The following is a 6065-nucleotide window of genomic DNA, read 5'->3' as shown; positions in this document are numbered from 1 at the left end:
AGGAGGAGGAGGAGGAGGAGGAGGTAGGGTTGAGACCTTGTGGACTATTCTGTGTCCATTTTGGCATGTTTATTGATGTCATCCTTGCTCAGCTCATATTCAAGCTTTCATGTTGATGAGATTTTTCTGAATGTAGTTTCCTTTGTTACTAAGAAATACAATCTCACAATATATTCCCTCATCCTGTGGCTGTTATAATTTATTTGTCCCCTTTTCTACAATGTTCCCTGAGCCATAGGTGGTACAGTGTTATGCATATGTTTCCATTGGGATTGGACTCCACAATTCTTTGATTGGTTGTGGTTTTCTGTAATGGTTCCCTTCTGTTGCAAAGAAAAGGTTCCTTGATAAGGGGTGTAAACCACATTTATCTGTGATACAAGGTCAGAGGTTTATAGATTATGCTATAGGCAACTAAAGAAGCTAGGAAGGGAAGAGATAGCCCTCCCCAGAAAAGAGCACAGCAAGTGGTTGTCTAACGTGAAAAGGTCAGACCTGAAAACATACAGACAGGTAGTATTATATATTGGGATGTTCTATCACACTTGAACTCTGAGATTTTATTTGTGTCAATTTAACTTTGAGTAAGGAGGCTGTGTTAGCAACTAATTGATAGAATGCAATCACAGAGCACCAGAGAGCAGCCGGGGGAAATAGAGAGAAACAGGAAGTAGTAGGGTAGGTTTTGAGAGGCACACCTTTTGGTGGACGTGGAAGCATGGGTCTTCCACCGATATCAGCAAGGAGAGAGGGTTACCAAGTTTCTATTCAGCCTCTGAGTTTGCAGGTTTTCACCCCAGCCTTTGAATCTCAAGTCTTATTCATAATTAGAATGATATAGATTTAGTTAAATGTACCTTTAGCAGCAGCCACAAAGCAGGAGCAACATTCTGACCAGGGTGTGTGGCCTAAGTGGCCAGGTCACCACGAGGTAAACAGGCCAGTAATTGCCAAGTTGCACTTGGTGGTTGAGAGAGCAGTAGATTAAGGCACAGTCACTGTAATAAAGTTAAAATACAATTATATGGGCTGAAAAGTTTATATCTGGAAATATATATGTATTTATATGCATGAAACACAATTAGTAAAAACAAAAATATCTTTTGAATTTGAAGAAGAGTGTGAAAGGATTTTGAGGGAGGATACAAAAAAGAGAAATGTCATGATTATACTGCAAACTCAAAAGTAAAATCAAAGAATTAATGAAAAGCTGGTCCATCTAATTATGGTATCTAGTGTTTCTTCAACTTTAAGATCCCCTTGGATAGGATAGCACTGTTTAAACATACAGGTGCTATTTTTTGGTGGTGTAGTATTTGTATGTGTAGTGTATACAAAAATATGTATTTGGAAATATATACCTGCTTGCATTCGCAGGGCCAGAGGAAGACTTTAGGCATCCTGTCCTAATAGCTTTCACCTTATTGCCTTGAGGCAGAGTCTCTCACTGAGCCTGAGGCTGCACTGGAGGCAATAGTAACTCTCCTTTTATTTACTCTTCACCCCCAGTCCTGGGATTATAAGTATATATGCCCATACCTTACATATTCTATGTGTGCTGGGAATTTGACCTCAAACTCCCATGCTTGTGCAACAAGAACCCAAATGAATGTTTATGCTTGCTGTTGTTTGTTTTATTAAAGTGGGAAATGAAACGTTTAAGATCTCAATGTGTAGCTCAAGTCCTAGCAATTGCGTGCCTTGACTCTTGAAGGTCTAAGCAGTATAATGCAGGTGTTATACCTAGGGACATATTAATGTCACTAGAAAGCAAAAATACATCATTGGATAAAAAAACATTGAAACTTTCTCTAGAAGTGACTTGATGTTTGCAGTTCTATGTAATATGTTTTTATTTGCATACAATTTAGGTAAATTTCTCATATATATGTACACACACACACACACACACAAGTCAGGGCAGGGAACCCTGACTGCTCTTTGGACTGGAGAGGAAGGGGGAGGGGAAGTGGGGGGATGGGGGAGGGAAATGGGAGAAGGGGAAGAGGTAAAAATATTTAATAATAAAAATAATAATAATAATAATAAAATAGAAAAAAAATACCAGGTTGCACCATGCCCTGGTTTTATAAAGTGTGGTGATCATCAAAAAAAAAAAAAAAAAAGACAGACCGACTCTTGCACACTGGAATTCTTGACGTTCATAACTGTTCTTAAAAATCCATTCTGACATAATTCCCTCTGTCCCCTCCACAGTCATCACTCAGCATATTTTTACAGTCTTCCTGTTTCCCCTGTTATCCATTTCTGTATGGTTGGTCTTTGGTGAAATATGAAAGATAGTTTATGTACTCAGCTATCTTTATAATTGACCACTGTTTGTCTTGGTCTTTATGTCTCACAAGCCCTGAGAAATGGAGATCTGAGCAGAATCTCATTGTTCTCATTCATCCTGAACCTGAACATAACAGAGTTTGTGATCAAAAGACATGAATAATTGCTAAGTTACTTCACATTAAATGGTCCCTTCATGATGAGGATGTTACTAAGTATGTTAAGGGATGACATTAATGAGTCAGATCCAGAATGGAATTTATGAAACATGAAGTAATTTGGAAAATCAAGTGGCAGGATCAGGAATGTATCACTCATAGGTCACATTAAGAACAATTCTTAGTATATCGTTCTGTAACTGAGAAATGAAAACAGAAAGATTCCAATTGGTTCTAGAGGGTTGTCTTAATTAGAGTTTCCATTGCTGTGAAGAGACACCATGACCAGGCCAACTCTTATAAAGGAATATAATTAATTGGAATGACTTACAGTTTCAGAGGCTTAGTCCATTATCTTCATGGTAGGTGGTATCCAGGCAGACACGGGGCTAGAGAAAGAGCTAAGAGTTTTACATCCTGATCTGCAGGCAATGAGAAATGAACTGCCTGACACACTGTTGTAAAACTTGAGTACAGGAGATCTCACCCCCCCCCCTACAGTGATACACTTCCTCCAACAAGGTCAACATCTACTCCAACAAAGCCACATTTCCTAATAATGCTACTCCCTTTGGGGGCAATTTTTTTTTGAAACCACCACAATGGTGTAGAAGAACTCTGCTTAAAGATAAGGCAAAAATTGACCTCATCAAAGCTCAGCTGTACCCCCTACAACTAGACAAAGGTAAATCTGTCTTTGCTGTTTTCCTTTGCTAGCCACATAGGAATTTGCTCATGTCGCCGTGTTTCATAGTCCACATGACTCCATATGATTCTGAGCCTTAAGCTTGACTTGTCAAATGGCAGGAACTCACGAGAGGGTTCTGTCACTGTAACAAAATGATTGAGGCAACTATTTTACGAAGAGAAAGTATATATCCTGATTTACAGTTTTAAAGGTTCAGGATAAAGTGGTCAAATTGCTTTGTGCCATCAATTTGTTTAGTTTAGGCCTGATATACTCACAGTTCCTTGTTGAGTCCATCTAACATATAAAGCATGAGAGAGTTCACAGAAAGAAGGGCCATGCTGTTAAACCATGTATCTTTTCTTCTACAAAGGAAACACTAGCTCGTGTACAGATAACCAAGAGAAATGATGGTCGTGTCCAAGACCAGGAATCCAAAAAAGCATGAGTGTAGATCCTAGAGAATATAGAGCCTAGCTTTTGGCTGAAGAGCCCTGCCACAGAAAGCCACAATCATCACAGAAATGTAAACATCTGTGACAGGGGAACGAAGCATCTGAGAGCACAGTTCTCAGCTGGTAAGTTAAGGTCTTCTTATCCCTGAGGAAGGTTCTTACTGGAGTATTGCAGAGCTCTTTCCAACATCAGAAGCAGCACCATGTACACTCTCCAGACTGCTACACCTATCTCAGTTGGATCTCATACCAGCCCTGGCTAAGGATGTTGATCCTTTTCTACGTCTTTGTGTTTTCTAATATTGGCCCTTCAGAGACCTTGGAAAAAGCCCATCACAAGCAGTGGGGCTAGGAAGAATCAAAAGTCCATTCACTTCTAAAGAGCGGTTAATTCTATCACTCCTTTTTCCCTTGCCTAAACACTGCTCTGACTTTAACCCTGGGAGAGGTCCCGCCCCTGAAATGACCCTCACCATGTCATTGGAACATATTCACTCAACTGACTGTGAAAACTAGGTCCCTGGGACTTATACAACCAACAGCATCATACTCTGCCTTGTATGAATTTATAGTGGGTAGTGGGCAATGTTTATGTCCAGAGGGAAAATAGTGAATAGGAAAAAGCATGATGAATTAAAAGAAAGCATTATTTCCTGTCCTGACCCATGGTCCTGGTTCTATTCTCCCAAGGCAAACTCAGAGGTCAATGTGTTTTGGGAATTGACAAGATCATTGTATGTTTGTAGAAGCCAGTTGTCTGTATATGTGTGTGTGTCTGTGTGTGTGTGTGTTTGTATATGGTGTGTGTATACATATATCTTCTGAGAGCTGGTCTAATATTTATATCTGAAGTGTAGGTTGAATTCTTATAGTAGCTAAATGTTACTTTATGCCCTTTACTGCATGGGTTTTTTTTAATATGGTAACAAATAATAATCAAAGGATTAATTTCTCTGAAGATAAGTAGACTGGTCCACTATTGGAAATAGCTCCAAACCTCATCTATCAAACAAATTGTCAAAGTATATTTTAGCAGTCATATATGGCAACTTACAAATTCTAAAAAAGCTATACTTGGAATTCCATAGTTATTGTTGTCTATGAGTCTGTACATCTGAAACACCTTCAGGAATATTTTCTGATCTAAAAATGTGGATACTATTATATATGAGAGATGTTGTCACATCTCTATCTATATTAACTATATGTTTTTACAATTTTTCTCTATTATTTGTTCATATACAAAATGAAGCATGAATGTTAGGGTATGAAAAACCAGCAATATAACTGTTAAATTTTGTGCATGTAATTTGTACTATTTGTCTTGAGTGAACTAAATTTTCTAGTTTATATGAAAACTTCTATACAGAAGAAGATTCTAGAATTCAGCAAGACCAACCTTACATATTCTAACCCAATCCCGAAACATCTATGGGCCTCAAGTGATATAAATGACTTTTGGGTCCTACCCAGAACTTCATTATATGTGGAGGAAGTCATTGTGGTTGCCCACACTTTTCTTCTTCTGAAGAACAAGACACATCTGTCTCATCTCCCTGTGAGCCATTGATATTGATGAGAAGGGCTTTGATTGGGACACACATAAATTTGGCTTCATGTGCCAACAGAATACACACCTGAGCGCCTAGAAAAGGTATAGCGATGATTCAGATTTCCTTGGATAGGGATTCATTGTGGAGCATGCTTGGCCTGCAGAAAGTAAAACAGGATTTGATTTTGTTTATTTTCTAAATTAAATTAAATGATCATATATTTCCCAAGGGAGAACTGATCCAAATATCTGATGGGATAGTAGGTTGCTCTAAAGAAAGAAGTTTTTATAGTGGTATATTATTTGTATTTTAATAAATAAATCAACCCCCAAACCAGAAAAGCAAGGCAGCCAAGTCACTAGAGAAGGCTTACCTCTACCAAGGCTGAGCAACCATAGTCTAAGATGACTAAACTCCTCTCCTTCCATTTTATATTCTCTCTAGTGCTGGGATTAAACAATTGTGACACCCTAGGACTGAGATTAAAGGTGTGAGCCACCACCACCTGAATTTGTGTCTGCACTGATCTTGTGTGGTCCACGGTGGCCTTGAACGCACAGAGATCCATCTGACTGTCTCACAAATCCTGGGCTTAAAGGTGTGTATCATCATCAACTGACCTCTAGTAGTTTTACCTTTGCCTCTGGTCTTCGGTCAAGATTTATTTGTTAAAAAACAAAATAATATTTTGCCCGGCAATCTTGTCTACTTCCCACAACCAGGAGGATAGCTATATGTTTTTCTTTGGGTTCACCTTCTTATTTAGCTTCTTTAGGATATCATATTATAGACTCACAGACCTTTATTTGTGGCTAGAACCCAATTATGAGTGAGTACTTCCATCTTCATCTTTTTGGATCTGGGTTACCTCACTCAGGATAGTGTTTTCTATTTCGATCCATTTGCATGCAAAATT

The sequence above is a fragment of the Microtus ochrogaster genome, chromosome 18 (genome assembly GCF_000317375.1).
Source record: "Microtus ochrogaster isolate Prairie Vole_2 chromosome 18, MicOch1.0, whole genome shotgun sequence".
NCBI lineage: Eukaryota > Metazoa > Chordata > Mammalia > Rodentia > Cricetidae > Microtus > Microtus ochrogaster.
The sequence above is the reverse complement of the archived record's forward strand: the minus strand, read 5'-3'. Positions refer to the sequence as shown.